General features: G+C 37.2%; 1 protein-coding gene and 1 non-coding gene across 4 annotated transcripts in view; one reads left to right on the top strand and one right to left on the bottom strand.

Annotated features, from left to right (window-relative positions):
* Positions 1-1354: 1354 nt before the first annotated feature.
* Positions 1355-1491, bottom strand: LOC129763673 (U4 spliceosomal RNA). Its single transcript, XR_008741008.1, has one exon. It is a non-coding gene; the product is annotated as a U4 spliceosomal RNA (small nuclear RNA).
* A 6199-nt stretch (positions 1492-7690) lies between these two features.
* LOC129775968 (active breakpoint cluster region-related protein) overlaps positions 7691-15777 on the top strand; it is a 151049-nt gene continuing 142962 nt past the window's right edge. For 2 of the 3 annotated variants that reach the window (XM_055781314.1, XM_055781402.1), the window contains exon 1: positions 7692-8271. The gene's annotated coding sequence lies outside the window, so the exon portion shown is untranslated. Of the gene's footprint in view, positions 8272-15777 lie in introns of all 3 variants that reach the window. The other variant, XM_055781733.1, reaches the window with a different exon arrangement.

The raw sequence follows: 15777 nt of genomic DNA on the forward strand, positions 1-15777 counted from the left end.
CAATAGTCTTAAAATTTGGAAGGCAAACTAGAGGGGAATGAACTCTCTGAGCTCGGAACTTTCGGCGACTGAGCAATAATCGATTGCGGGCGCATACAATATTGGATACGGAAATATCCTACTGATGGGGAAGAATAATCTTCTGAAGCTATCCTGTTAATTGCGATTGATTGAAAAACCACAAAACCAAATGTATTTGGTCACAGTGTTACATGGATAGAAAACATTCAATTAAACTCTTTCACATGAATATATTTTGAAAATTCCCAAAGTAACTGGCAGATTATTTTCAGTAACGATTAGTTATTTCCACATTTTCCTCGATACTGGAAGCCCACCAGTGGTTAATGCCAACTCGATAACCACCTGTTAATAGCACTTGATTGAAACATATTTGGTCACAGTGTAACATGGATAGAAAACATTCAATTAAACTCTTTCACATGAATATATTTTGAAAATTCCCAGAGGACCTGGCAGATTATTTTCAGTAACGATTAGTTATTTCCACATTTTCCTCGATACTGGAAGCCCACCATTGGTTAATGCCAACTCGATAACCACCTGTTAATAGCACTTGGTTGAAACATATTTGGTCACAGTGTTACATGGATGGAAAACATTCAATTAAACTCTTTCACATGAATATATTTTGAAAATTCCCAGAGGAACTGGCAGATTATTTTCAGTAACGATTAGATATTTCCACATTTTCCTCGATACTGGAAGCCCACCAGTGGTTAATGCCAACTCAATAACCACCTGTTAATAGCACTTGATTGAAACATATTTGGTCACAGTGTAACATGGATAGAAAACATTCAATTAAACTCTTTCACATGAATATATTTTGAAAATTCCCAGAGGACCTGGCAGATTATTTTCCGGATCTTTCTCGATGCTGAATGGAATCCAAACGGAAAGAATTCCGTGCGTGTATGTGTGTGTGTAGCGGCTGCTTCGATGGTCACCTTCTCTTCTCCTGAAGGATAGGCTTCTCTGTGCTCCCTTACAGTTTCAAACAAACTGCTTTCGTTTCAGGGCAGATCTCGATCCTTCGTCGACCAGCACCCTCAGCAACGATGTTGTCTTGTCGATGTCCTCACGAAGAATGAATGCGTCTCACCACCAGAATATCGCTTAAGTATGCTTTTTGTGCGTGATTGAATCGAGAGAAGGCGTGGTTTACGATGGCAATTTGGAAGGCAAACTAGAGGGGAATGAACTCTCTGAGCTCGGAACTTTCGGCGACTGAGCAATAATCGATTGCGGGCGCATACAATATTGGATACGGAAATATCCTACTGATGGGGAAGAATAATCTTCAGAAGCTATCCTGTTAATTGCGATTGATTGAAAAATCACAAAACCAAATATATTTGGTCACAGTGTTACATGGATAGAAAACATTCAAATAAACTCTTTTTCAACTAGCAATAATCACTCCTCGGTAAAACCTCATTGGTTACGATATCGCCACTGCGCAAAGCTATAAATAAACTCTTTCACATGAATGTATTTTTAAATTCCCAGAGGAACTGGCAGATTTTTTTTTTTTTTTTTGTCTTTATTAGAGTGATTTTCAGCCTTAGGCTGGTTCATGAACTGGCAGATTATTTTCAGTAACGATTAGATATATCCACATTTTCCTCGATTCTGGAAGCCCACCAGTGGTTAATGCTAACTCGATAACCACCTGTTAATAGCACTTGATTGAAACATATTTGGTCACAGTGTTACATGGATAGAAAACATTCAAATAAACTCTTTCACATGAATGTATTTTTAATTTCCCAGAGGAACTGGCAGATTATTTTCCGGATCTTTCTCGATGCTGAATGGCATCCAAAAGGAAAGGATTCCGCGCGTGTATGTGTGTGTGTGTGTAGCGGCTGCTTCGAGATCTTCCCGGGGAACCGTTTGTGGCATCACTCTCCTCCTGATGGATTCCCTTCTGGCCTAAGGTGCACAAACAGGCTCTTGGTGACACCGTTCATTCGCGCTTTCATGATAAACGAAGAGCTTCACCACAACAGCGACAACATGCTCCAATCGCTGTTCAATTAGAACTGAGTGGATTTCCGAGCGGCGCTCGCTTATATACCGATTGGTGATTTCAATAGCCTGTTTTGAAAGCAATTTTAAGACTATTGAAACAAGTTTTTGGATCAGAAAGTAACAAGTATAGAACGCGTAGACATTTTATCTTTCGAATGAAGTGTTTATCATACCATTTCGTTCAGTTGTTTAGGAGCTATTAACGCTCAAAATCTCGGTCTCCGGCGTAACGCTTTCGTTTTCGAAACTTTGATTTTACACCCCGGTATAGAAATGAAAGACGTAGTCCTACGTCAAAACAGCATCTGCAATCTTTACATCTGGGGGGCGAGGAAATAAAAAGCAGCGCTTCAGTGAAATGTCTAGGTGTTATCCTAGATGTTAAACTAAATTGGAATGCGCACTTAGATTCAATAATCAGCAAGGCCAATTCAGTCCTAAGGGCATGTTCAAAAATGATAGCAAGAACATGGGGCCTTAAAACAAAAATGGTTATTTGGATCTACACTGCAATTGTGCGGCCTAGGATAACCTATGCCTCACATGTATGGTGGTCAAAGACTAAGGAGACTGTAGCTACAAAAAAGCTAAACAAACTCCAACGACTAGCATGCGTTGCAATTACTGGAGCAATACGAAGCTCTCCCTCAAAGGCATTGGAGGCTGCTATCCCTCAACTGGTGCCTTTGGACCAATATATTCGGCTTGAGTCTAAGAAAAGCGCTCTAAAAAAAATACTAGACGGGGACAAAACTGGTCACTTGAACATCCTGAATCTCTTATCCATTAGACCAGCCTCAGAGATGAACAGTGATTGGATGGAACCTAGGCCTAATTATGATATTCCATACAGAGTGATCAAACTTTCCCGTTCAGTATGGGATGAAGGTGGTCGCAAGGTTCGTAATGGTTCAATCATGTTCTACACTTATGGGTCGAAAATGGGAATCAGAACATATGCCGGAGTGTATGGTCCCAGAACAAAAATCTCTGAGGTTATGAGAAACTGGCCAACAGTTTTTCAGGCAGAAAAAGCTGCAATGTTTAAATGTCTGCCTCAAAGAAAATAGAGACATGCTAACATCTGCATTTTCTCAGACAGCCAAGCGACACGTAAAGCTCTAAATGCTTTTAAATGCTCTTCAACAATTGTCTGGGAATGCTCTTCCCTTTAACGGCAATTAAGTCAGATAAATTTGGTACAACTGTACTGGATTCCTGGCCATTGCGGTATAGAGGGCAACGAGCGAGCAGATGAACTAGCCAGGAACGGCTCAAACTCACCATTCACTGGTCCAGAACCATTCTGTGGACTTTCTGACTGTGTGTTGAAAGATGAGCTGAAGAAATGGGAAGTGACAGCCAATAGGATGACTGTTAGGCGGCTCGCACACCGGAGCAATAAACAACTAGCAACTATCAACATGCAATAAGCAATATTATCGCCAATGGATTTTTCCATTTGATTTTTGGTGATCTCGCACACCGACGCAATACGATATCGCTATCGTCTTGACAGAGCAACACATATCGCTAGCAACACGACGTGTCGGTTGAAAAGCAAATTATCGCTCATAATTTGACAAGTTTCGTCCGTTAAGTAAATTGTTTGCATAATGTCAGGCGTTATTATTGCTCTGTTATGCGAAGAACAACAAAATATGTTGCTTGTTGCATATTGCGTATTGCAGCTTGCTAGTTGCTTGTTGCTCCGGTGTGCGAGCCGCCTTAAACTTAAACAGGCAAAAATATTTATTACGCCGAATATTAAAAATACTCAACAACTGCTGAGTCTTAATAAGAAAGACTTCAGTACATTCACTAATGTTGTAACAGGACACTGTCCGAGTAAATACCATCTTAAAAACATAGGTTTAGCACATGATGATATTTGTCGCTTTTGTAATGCCGGAAGTGAAACCTCGGAATATTCGCTCTGTAACTACGGAGCTCTAACAAGACGCAGACTTCAACACCTTGATAAAGCTATTCTGGAGCCCAAGGAAATTTGGTCTGCGTCGCCGATCAGGATTGAAAATTTTATCAAACAGATTATTCCTGATTGGCATCTACCTCGCTATAGCTTTCAGTCTACTTCTTCAGCAATAAGCAGTAGTGTAGTGTAGTATAAAAAAAGAGGTATACCACAATAGTTCAAAATAATGGACGCAGTGGTTCACACCCAACAGGGAAAAAACTATAATTGGACATTCGCGGCGAAAGTGTGTAGTGTCGACTTTTAATCTCATCAAGCTTGAGCTTGGGTAGACTGTACAATTCGTAGTTGCTCTCCGTGATTGACCTTAACCAACCAAATTGCACAAAGAACACACAGAATGACGCTTGGGTCTAGCAAATCATTCTCCTTGTTCAATTTTCGGTGATTCGAGCTTTAAATGGACAATAACGACGCCGGCCACGTCCTTACAGTCACCAGGGGAAGGGAAGGAATGTTAGTATGATAATCACCGCCCGAAGGCCAGAAGGGTCGCCTCTATAGCGTGGTTCCCTACCGATTTGCAGTGTCGACTTTTAATCTGGGGCCATAATTTGGGTCCCAAACTCGGTGTTTTCAAAAATGTCCAATTAGAGGTGAAATTGTCCAACTTTTCGTGTCGCATTAACACGTTGTGTGCCACGCGGTTTTATAGCGACTTTCCAGTCAGGCCACGCGCTTATATCATAGTACACCAATGCGAAGCGCAATAATGGAAAGTTAGAATTTTCTAGATGGAAATTTTTTAAACATATTACTGCCATTGCTTCTAATCGTAAGAAGGATTTCTGCTCGAAAGCAGTAAAAGTTCTGCGAAAAAAAATTGATGGATCTGAGCCTAGGGGCACGGACGGTATCTTGACATAGGACTGTGATTGTGTGTAGTAATTACATTCTGTTTATTCAATCATGCAGAGGAAGACAAAGTCATCATGTACCATTTTTAAACACAAGTCTAAATAGTTAAAACCTACATAAATATAAGCCTGAGTCAAATCAATCTATGACTACAAAAATATATTATAGATAAAAATAACATTATCTCCTTCGCTACCACGTTGTCCGGAACATTGTTTGTAATAAGTTGTAAGCTATCATAATCTAATTTACGTGGGTATACATTTTCGATCTTCTAAATCAGCAGCCATTTAAATTCATTTATTGCATTTTTACATATCCAAACAACATACTCGATATTATGACATCCTGGACCACAATTACACAAATTGTTAGTAGTGAGACCTACACGATAAAAACATAAATTGAGCACAAATTGAATTGATGATCTAGGCAAAAAGATTGCTCGTTGCGTCGGGGAGAAAGCGAGTAGATAGTGCAATCGAAGGAAAACATACCCAATTAAATCGTCAATTGTTAACTTTTTTTACTATATTCACTGTTCATGCTTCAAGCAAAAAAAATTGGATAAATTGGATTTCCTGTCTAATGATATATACCACAACATATGTCGCAATAACCATTTTGAGTAATATGCGTTTGAAAACTCTTAATAAATCGTTACATTTTTCGTAGAGTGACTCCCTATATAGAAATCAAAGACATAGTCCTATCACTTATTATTTTTCATTGCTGTGCAACGTAGGAACTTCACGACACTTATAAGACGTGACGTGAGACAAGACATAACACTTATTGTTCTTACTTAATTATGTAAGTAATTAATTTTATTAAGTAAGAACAATAAGTGGTATGTCTTGTCTCGCGTCGCGTCCTATAGGGCCCTATTATAGAAATCGAGGTGATAAGAATTTTGCTCGTTAGCTCTGTTTTACTATTATAGAAATCGAGCAATTCGATAGCCCCGAGCGAGTGATAGCTATCGATGCAAGTGTCAGAATTTTTCGAGTTGTTTGGTTCGCTTGTTGCATATCTTCAGAGAATGATTTTTGATTTGCGTCCCTGATGTTTCCCAAAGGGAAATACATTTCAGAAACGCTTAGATATATGCAATTTTCAACACATGTTCGTTTGTTTTTGATCAGTATTTGTTTTACGGTGCTGCCAGAATAGGCTATACAAGGTAAGTGTACAATCCAGCATTATTTATATAAATCATGTTACAATTTATAATGCAGAACCTACTTCCAGTGTATATTTCAGTGGTTGAAACGAATGGACAGACAAATCACCAGCAGTTTGAACGACTCGTTGAACCAATAAAAGCGAATGTAAACATTGCTCGAGGTTTTTGTGGAGGCAGTTCAAATAGAATGGGAGAAGTGGGAGAAATTCAGTGAGGAGCTTAATGCACTGAGACCATCAATGCGTGTTGGTTCAGAATGGCAGAAAGTAAGTGTTTCTTCTACGGTACATATAACTTCATAAGTAAATTTTATCATATTCTTTGAATTACTATCAACCGAATTTTCTACCTGAAGAATGATTATTCCTGCTAGCGTACATTATTACGAGTTACTTCTGTCAGAAATTTTCTTTTTTATTGCTATACTATACCAAACTTTCTATACCATATGCTAAAGCTGAAATGTCTTGCAAAACAATAATGATTTTTTTTAAATTACAGATTTGGATTGACATGATGTGAAGGGTAAAGGAAACACTAGCACACAATAAGAATTTAGGGCCACATTTGGTGGCCCAATACAATAAAGCTATTGACGCCGCTACAACAAGAAATCGACACTAAAAAAGTGGAATTCATGCGTGACTCCTTACGGAATTCCATAGATTGCAGTTGTGAGAATACATGAAAAAGTTAATTTTCTAATAACTGTATTTTTTGTGAAGCAAATTGTTCCATGATGTCGTTTTTATTACACATCCATGTATGCATTATGCTTACTAAGCTTCATTCGTTGAGGGAATATCAGTTTTCGCCAAAACATAACCATATTAGCACTTTTGGAAATATAGATATTTATAATTTTCATAACAGATGTCTCAAAAAAAGATTTGGCATCCTTTCTATAGTGCTTTGTGAAACATTTCAAACTCGTTTCAAAATATTTCAGCACCAGCACTGACATTCGAGCAGAGTAACGAATCGAGCTGTTTTCCTCGATTTCTATAATTCCATATTTTACTCGGTGTGATAGTGATAGTGATTGTATCGAATCCTCGATTCGATTTCTATAATAGGGCCCATAAGTGACATAGTCCTATGTCGAAAATAAATAAATTTCTACCTTTATCATCATATGTTAAACTGTCAGTCACCGGTTACTGACGCGGCTTGAACGGAAAGCTCGGTGTCAGTCACCGATGACTGACGTGGCAGTCAACATCTTAAAGATCTGTCCAATTAGCTAGATGTCGAATTAGAGATAACTCACTGTACCTACATCTTTTACAGAAAACATTGGTAAAGAAGCTCTTATTTTCATACACTTATGTGAACACATTCTCCGCACCTGACCTATAAAAGCACACTCTGTTCGATCGTAGTGTGAGTGTGCGCACGGGCGTTCACCACAGACGTGCATCCACCCATCATCAGAAGAAGGCAGCGACGTTTGCACTTTGTGTACAGACGCTCGAGGGTGTGTTGGTGTTATTTTGCTTATGCTGCTTGCGTTGGAGAGAAAAAAAGGTTTTCACCCTTTCGATGATTGTTCTCCTTTGCCGTCCGTACTGTCGGTGTCTACGTCGTGGTGGGGCTTTTAGTCATCCGTTGTCGTTCGTAGCCGTTGGGCTGTTTTTCTTTAGATGCGTTAGCTTTTACATGTTTTGTAGGTTGCACTGTCAATTTGGTTAGAAAACAGAGACAATTTCAGTACCAAATATTTGTTTTGGATTCGTCGTAGCCGGGATCGCGGACATATCACGACATTGCTGTCGCGGGTTTGAGGTTTGCCGTATCTGTGCGTTTGCGAAACAGTGGACCCCCACCGAAGATTATAGTGCTAGACCCCCAAAACAAATAATTAAACCGTTTCGTGCGTGTGTTCCGTCATCGGTTCTAGACTTGTGTAGCATTGGATTGGAATACATCATAATACCGACCACTCGTTGTTCCGGGACGGAGAATTTTGCGTGCGTTATACCTTAAAAAAGGCAAATCAATCATAATACGTCAGGTGAATGTGACTGACAGCTGGCGCAGTGAGTGAGTGATATCGTGAAAATGGCACTGAGAAAGTTAATTATTCTGGCCAGGTTGGAGCAGAGATTCAGATCTTGCCTTTGCTAATGGCGTGAAAGTGGGGAGCAGCCGCCGACGTCGTCGTCATCTTCTCGTAAGTGGAACACAATTGTGAATAAAAACGAGAGACTGAGAGAGCCCGAGAAGCAAGCGTTGTTTCGCGGTTGGAACACTACCCGAGTGGCCCGAGTAAAAATAGACCACTGGCATTAGGACTATTTGTTTTCATTAAATCACTTTTGCGAAATGTTTTTTTCTCCATATTTTTATCAATTATTATTAGAATGTTAATGCAAAACAAACAAATTGAAGTTGTTTTCAAAACAGATGTTGGATAACTCAAAATAAGAATCTTGAGCAAACGAGAAGCATTTACACTGTAAACCAGGACCCCTTGGGGAGCTTATCCTACTACCAATTCTCAAAATTTACGCAACGACTGCAGACAAGCTACAACAGCAAACTACCGATGGATGAACGTACAGTACAGTAGTTGTTCGCTCACTGGGCTGACATGTCAAAAATTTCAATGAATTGCTTGATTGGCACTGAAAAACTAATCAATTCCATCAAGTTTTTCTTTGTCATGTGAAAGTCATGTCAAATTTTATAACTGTTCAAATTGAATTCGAATGACCCTCCCATTTTATGACACCAAAACTTCTAGTTGAATATGATGTCTATTATTGATACATAACTGCTTTTTGACTGGACTGCAGCCCATTTAAAGTACGCAAAGTTAGCAAATGACTTCTATACTTTGACATTCGACAACATGCCTTTCATGTACTGAATGATGGCTCATATTGATTGGATATGACTGCTGCAGTTTATACTTTTTTTGCGACCAGAGAGTATTTCGATTTTTTTCTGACCTGGAGTCGCAATCCGCTGCAGGAGTTGCGTGACCTGCAGAATCGCAGTCTGCATGTCTTTAATCGCGTTTCTTCCAGCAGGTTCTCATCATCGAACATCGAAATCCAATTTTCTTCTTTCAATTTCTTTTAAATTTTCTGTCAAAGCGTGAGAAGGGGATAAAAAATTGATATTGAGTCATGTTCTTAGGGTCACCTGACCCGCTGGGGTAGGAATAGGTATACATGAAACATCGGTAGGTTTAGTGTTAAATAAGTTTACAGTGCGCTACACATACAGCGTCACCGTCACCGTCCCGTCAACTATTCTCTTGGACTTATTTTGCCGACGTCAAAGTTGCCGGTGATGGTGTATGTGAATGCTACCATACGATTTCCATGGGAGAATATTTGACATTTCATTCCTTTACGTTGACTTCACGGTGACGGGACGGTGTATGTGTAGCGCACTTACCACGGCACCACTGTACGTCAAACTTTGTTAAATTGGAAGGGGTTCCCATTAAAAATATACAAAGTAGTTGATGGGTCTGAGCCTAGGGGCACGGTCGGGATCTTGACATAGGACTGTGATTATGTGTAGTAATTGAATTTGAATTGAGTTTTTTCATTGTTCAAAATCTGTATCTTTTGATACATGAAATGAAAGCCCTAAAAAATATGCGTGAGTATACCCTTTCGAACTTCTAAATTAACAGCCAGTTAAATTCATTAATTGCATTTTTTACATAACCAAACAACATGCTCGATATAATGACATTCTGGACCACAGTACGGCTGAAAGTCTCTTAAATAAAAACAAAACAAAAATCTGGCCACAATTCCATAAATTGTTAGTAGCAAGACCTGCCCAATAAAACTGAATTGAGCACGAATTGATTGGACAACAACCTGAAATTCAATCTAATAAAATTTCTATCAACGTTTAACCTTTTAAGCCAGGCTCTCGTCAAATCTTTGGGAAGTATAGAGTGAAATCATCCAACATCATCTTCAAGATCATTCCTAGATCATCCCTCCATTGATTCTGACGGTGACCGGAATAAATCGCCACAGTAAACAACTGCAACAGAAACAACCGCTTAGAAAAAGTGTAGTAGGCTAGAAATATTTGGCGCGGGAAAAACATCATGTGCCTCACATTTCTATTATAAATTTATTCTCTTGTTCTCGTTTTTCGAAATTTATTCTGAGGACAATGTAATGGGGACGAAGTCCCCATTTGGCGAGGATAAGGAATCGAGGCGGCCCATGCCGCCAAGATGACGCAATCCGAGTCCACCGCCGACCCGCCGTCGGAAGCGGCGGTGTCTCGCACGCAAACCTGGGATCCACTGATTGCCCGGTTAGTTTGAAACATAGGATACGATCCTTTAGCAATGTCCGACCGAGCTCTAGCGAGCGTCGGACGGTATACGTCTGCCCGGGGCGTTACGTTTGCCTGGGGCGATACGTTTGCCCGGTTAATTCTTGTTTTGAAATACAATACCGCGCCACAATATTTATAGCCTACTACACATTTTATAAGCGGTGGTTTCTGTTGCAGTCGTTTTCTGTGGCGATTTATTCCGGGAACCGATTCTGACAACTGATAAATGCCTATTATCGGCAAATCGAAAATAATTCATGATACGCATCTAATCACATTGTGAGCTAACCCCGAATTGTAGGCAAAAAGATTGCTCGCTGCGTTGTGGGCAAGAACGAGTGGCTAGTAAAGTCGAAAAAAACATACCCAATTTAATTGTAAAGTGTTAACTTTTTTTTACTGTCTTCACTGATCATCATAGAGGTCTTGGTCCTTATTAGAGGAAAACCATAGCAATATATTTTTACAATCTTCTCTTGGCTCTATTTTATTATCACTCTGGAAAATATACAATGGGAGAAAAAGGTGATAATCGTTTGGTGCCAGGTCCGAACTATATGGTGCATGCATTAAAACATCACATCCCTGCCATACAAATGAAACACAAATTTTTGCATTACTCGAGAATTAACTAAGCAAATGAAACCAAACTAAGCATATGGAGGTTTTAGGGTGCAATAAATGTTTCTATGGTGATTAGACATTCCACCTTCCTCCTTAAAGCGGCCCTTGCACGATCAGTAGCATCGACATTATCAGTAATGGCAATACTAGCAAGACACACTCCATTCGGCATCATCATTATTCTTCAACCCTACACGATCATTTTTATTGCATCGAGGAATGCAGCAACTCTAGCCTTCATAGTCGTAAGAGAAATATACACATTTTCGAAATGAAAATCAATTTTATTGTATCAAATAAACATCCACATCAATAATTTGATGGTTTTCTGCAAACAATGAAAAAATCTAGAACGAAAGTTGTTCCTAATAATGGTTTCTAATTATAATTTCAACAATTTGATCTGTTAATATGTCTTTCAGTGATGGATGAAGAAGATTCAAAATCAATATGTTATGAGCATTCGAAAACCATTTTGAAACTCTTTTCATTGATCTATTCACAATTTAAAACTGTATTTTTCAATAGTAATCTCAATAGCTTATGCTTGATTCATTGCCATTTAATACCTTCGTAGATGTCGACACCTTATCTCACCCGTTTGCTTCACCCACTCATTTGGGCAAAAGATGTCGACACTGCACCGTCGCTATCGCGAATTACCATTTTAAGCTTCGTGCTCCATCGTTGTGAAGCGAAAATGATAACGGGTTTTCAGGTAGAAGAAACAAACTTTTAAAATCAAAAAGTTTAAATGAAAATCTTTTTTTTTTCGCATCAAATATGTTGCTCTATGTAATAGAGCAACAGGTTTTCTGTAAATGGTTAAAAACAGGAACTTGGTTATATCTATGGTATAACCGCAAGGGTGACGTAGGACTATCGTTGATTTAGAGATCATTTGTTTGAAGTTGAATCTGAATTCATTCTGAATGAATATTTGGGGGACTTCGAAAACGAGAGCGTTACGTTAGAGGCACAAAGTTTTATGCATCCAATATTGGATACGGAAATATCCTACTGATGGGGAAGAATAATCTTCAGAATCTATTCTGTTAATTGCGATTGATTGAAAAATCACAAAACCAAATGTATTTGGTCACAGTGTTACATGGATAGAAAACATTAAAATAAACTTTTTCACATGAATGTAATTTTAAATTCCCAGAGGAACTGGCAGATTATTTTCAGTAACGATTAGATATTTCCACATTTTCCTCGATACTGGAAGCCCACCAGTGGTTAATGCTAACTCGATAACCATCTGTTAATAGCACTTGATTGAAAAATATTTGGTCACAGTGTTACATGGATAGAAAACATTCAAATAAACTCTTTCACATGAATGTATTTTTAAATTCCCAGAGGAACTGGCAGATTATTTTCCGGATCTTTCTCGATGCTGAATGGCATCCAAACGGAAAGAATTCCGCGCGTGTATGTGTGTGTGTGTGTGTAGCGGCTGCTTCGAGATCTTCCCGGGAAACCGTTTGTGGCATCACTCTCCTCCTGATGGATTCCCTTCTGGCCTAAGGTGCACAAACAGACTCATGCCATACAAATGAAACACAAATTTCTACGTTACTCGAGAATTAATTTAGCAAATGCAACCAAATTAGGCATCTGGAGGTTTTAGGGTGCAATAAATGATTATATGGTGGTTAGGTACACCTCCCCCCTCTATTAGGGGGTTGCCATACCCCCCTTAGAGAGGGGGGTAGAGTGCCATTAATCAAGCAATTGAAACCACATTTGGCATTTGGAGGTTTTAGGGTGCAATAAATGATTCTTTGGTGGATAGATACTCCTCTTACCTCTCTTAGTGGAGGGGAGGATTTTAGGGGGCACGAAACGTTTCTATGGTGGATAGACACTCCCCCCTCTCTCTAAGGGGTGAAGAGTAGAGGGGTATGTCTTTATTCTATCATATTCTCTGTATCAAACATTCATTCCATGTAACGAAGAAACATGCTATTTGCAAGTGGTTGAAAAATATTGTACGAGAATTGTGTCTGAAAATAATCTGATATTATAATGATGGGTTTTGGTAGAAGTACTAGGATTTTTTTAGTAAAAGGTTCAGTTCAGGAACAGTTCTGCGATTTGGCTCATGAACTTGCGCTTAGTAAGAAAACATGAATTTTTGGAGGTATTGATAACAAAAAACAAAATTTGGGCGGGACGAAGTTTGCCGGGTCAGCTAGTTTTAAATAAATTTTCTGAGTAAGATTTTTTAACAGTGTTTTCAAAATGTTTTTTTTTCCTAAATAGTTCATCAATTTTCCAACAACTTCGTCAAACATCATATTTTAATCAGACATCTGGATTTTTAGTTACCATTTTCTAAAGAAATTATGGAATTCGCCCTTTCAAAAAATCAGTAGTAATTTATATCATATGATAATAAAAATTGCAATTTTATTTAGTACACTGAATTCTTTTTTTATGCGATTGATGCGTGCGCCAAAAAATATCGCGTAATTTCGAGCAAATCACGTAAAAAAATCGAGTAATTTCGAAAGAATCGCGTAAAAAAAGACCACACTCGTACATGCACTCGATGGATTCCTTTTCTTTTCTTTCTCTTCCCAGCGATAAAGCGCGTAAAGAAAATCACGTAATCTCGAGAGAATAGCGTAAAAAAAATCCTGTAATTTCAAGAAAATCACGAAAAAAAGTCGCGTTGAAAAGAATCTAGTGCACAAAGTTTAAAAAAATCGGAGGGTTGGATCAGTGGCTGGTTTGGCGTGGTATTGCTCTATACAAAAGAGAAAAAAAAGAAAAGGAATATATGAGGATATAAGGACAATCACACACGAAGTTTGATGATTTTTAGGGAAACATATATTTGGGACATGTAATCAAGGTCTAGCCGAGCCAACACATCTCTCACCGGCACATTGGGCTGCCTTCCTCTGGCCCGAAGGGGGTTTTCTAAATTCGATCTGGCAACAACATACACCTCGCATGACCAAACAACGTGTTCGGTGTCGTGGTAATCAATCGCAGAGATTGCTGTCGGCAAGATTGAAACGAAAAAGTAGCGCATCTAAAGAACAGTGGTTGTTTTGAATTGTCCATTTTTAGCAATTTAGCAAAAATAAAAATTTCTAATTTATTTAAATTTGGAGATTTTTGATTTGATTTTTCTCGTGTTTTAATTTTTTCATTTCATTTCCTATTTTTCCCGCACAGAATTTCCGATTTCTCATTTTTTAAATTTTCAAATTTGGATTCTATGATTTCAATTCTTAATTTCTAGTATATTTGAATTTGAATTTTATGAATATTCAATTTCTTTTATTTATAAATTTGATAAAATAATTCTGGAATTTTTCCATTTTTTTTGGTATATATTTTTAAAAATTTTAATATTTCCGCTTTTACAAATTTTGAATGTTCCATTTTTTTTTGCAATTCCAATTGTTTAATTTTTTCAATTTTTTTTTTCAAATTTTCGATTGCATTTTCCAATTTACCATCCTTATAATTTTCATTTCATTTTATTTTTAATTCTCACAGTTTAGAATTTTCCCTATTTTTCAAGTTTCCTATTTTCCAATTTTCTATTTTCTGGGTTTCTAATTTTCCTTAAAATATTATTTTTTTTTCTAATTTTTCTTTTATTCTGCTTCGAATAGTAATTTTTTTCAGATTTCTAATTTTACACTCATTAAATTTTCAATTTTTTTTAGTTTATCGTTTTTGATCTTCAAACATGTAAGTTTATTCGTCTCTATGCATTTTGTTTTAATTTAAAATCTTTAATTCCTTTTTATTTTTCTATTTTGTAATTTTTAATTTGTTTTTAATTTAGTTTTTTTTATTACTTCAGTGTGTTGTTATTACTATCATTATTCTATTTTATATTATGTTGCTCAATTGCATTAGTTTCGTCATCTTGTAAGCACTTACATTTTGGTATAGCCTCTATGTATGAGTGGCAGATTGATTACGCGTATGCTGTTGAACTGTTAGCGGTGTCAAATTTTGATTTTCCGATTTTAGAATTTCAAATTTTTCGTATTTATTTTTTTCCAATTTTCAATTGTTTTTGATTTTTGCCTTTTTTATTTTTAAGGTTAAAGAATTTTCAATGCTCCATTTGAGCTTTATATTCAACTCTCTTGTTATAAATTTTGATTTTTTAATTTTCAATTTTTTTTTCTTTTTTAAATAAAATTCACAATTTTATTTATCAAATTGTTAAATTTATCGTGTTTTTTCAAGTTTACAATGTAATATTGCTTGAATTATATTATTTGCAATTTAAAATTTTGTTTTTTTACTTAAGAGACATCAAATTTAAATGTTCATCCGCCTCCATACCATTTTGAATTCATAGTTTTTCATTTTCTAGTTTTTGTATTGAAACTATAACTTGTTAATATTTGATCATGACTTTTGTAATGAGTGTTCAATTTATTGAATTTTTATTTTCGTGAATACATTGATTGAACTCAATCTTTTATTGACATTTTTTAATTTAAATTTTTAGGAAAATTGTTTTTTGTCATTCTCTTTTTTATATATTTGAAAAAATAACACATTCAACAGTATTTTCAGTATTATACAGTATTTGGGTTTGGATTCAATGAGAAAACTCTCAAACTTTCTCAAAAAAGTCATATTTCGTAAAATATGCCACCGCATAGTCTTTTTTTTACTCGGGTCACGCCGTGGCAAAATATGCACAACACGTCGCGGCGGGTGTGTGTAGTGGCCGCCGCTG

This window comes from Toxorhynchites rutilus, chromosome 1 (assembly GCF_029784135.1).
Source record: "Toxorhynchites rutilus septentrionalis strain SRP chromosome 1, ASM2978413v1, whole genome shotgun sequence".
Classification (NCBI taxonomy): Eukaryota; Metazoa; Arthropoda; class Insecta; order Diptera; family Culicidae; genus Toxorhynchites; species Toxorhynchites rutilus.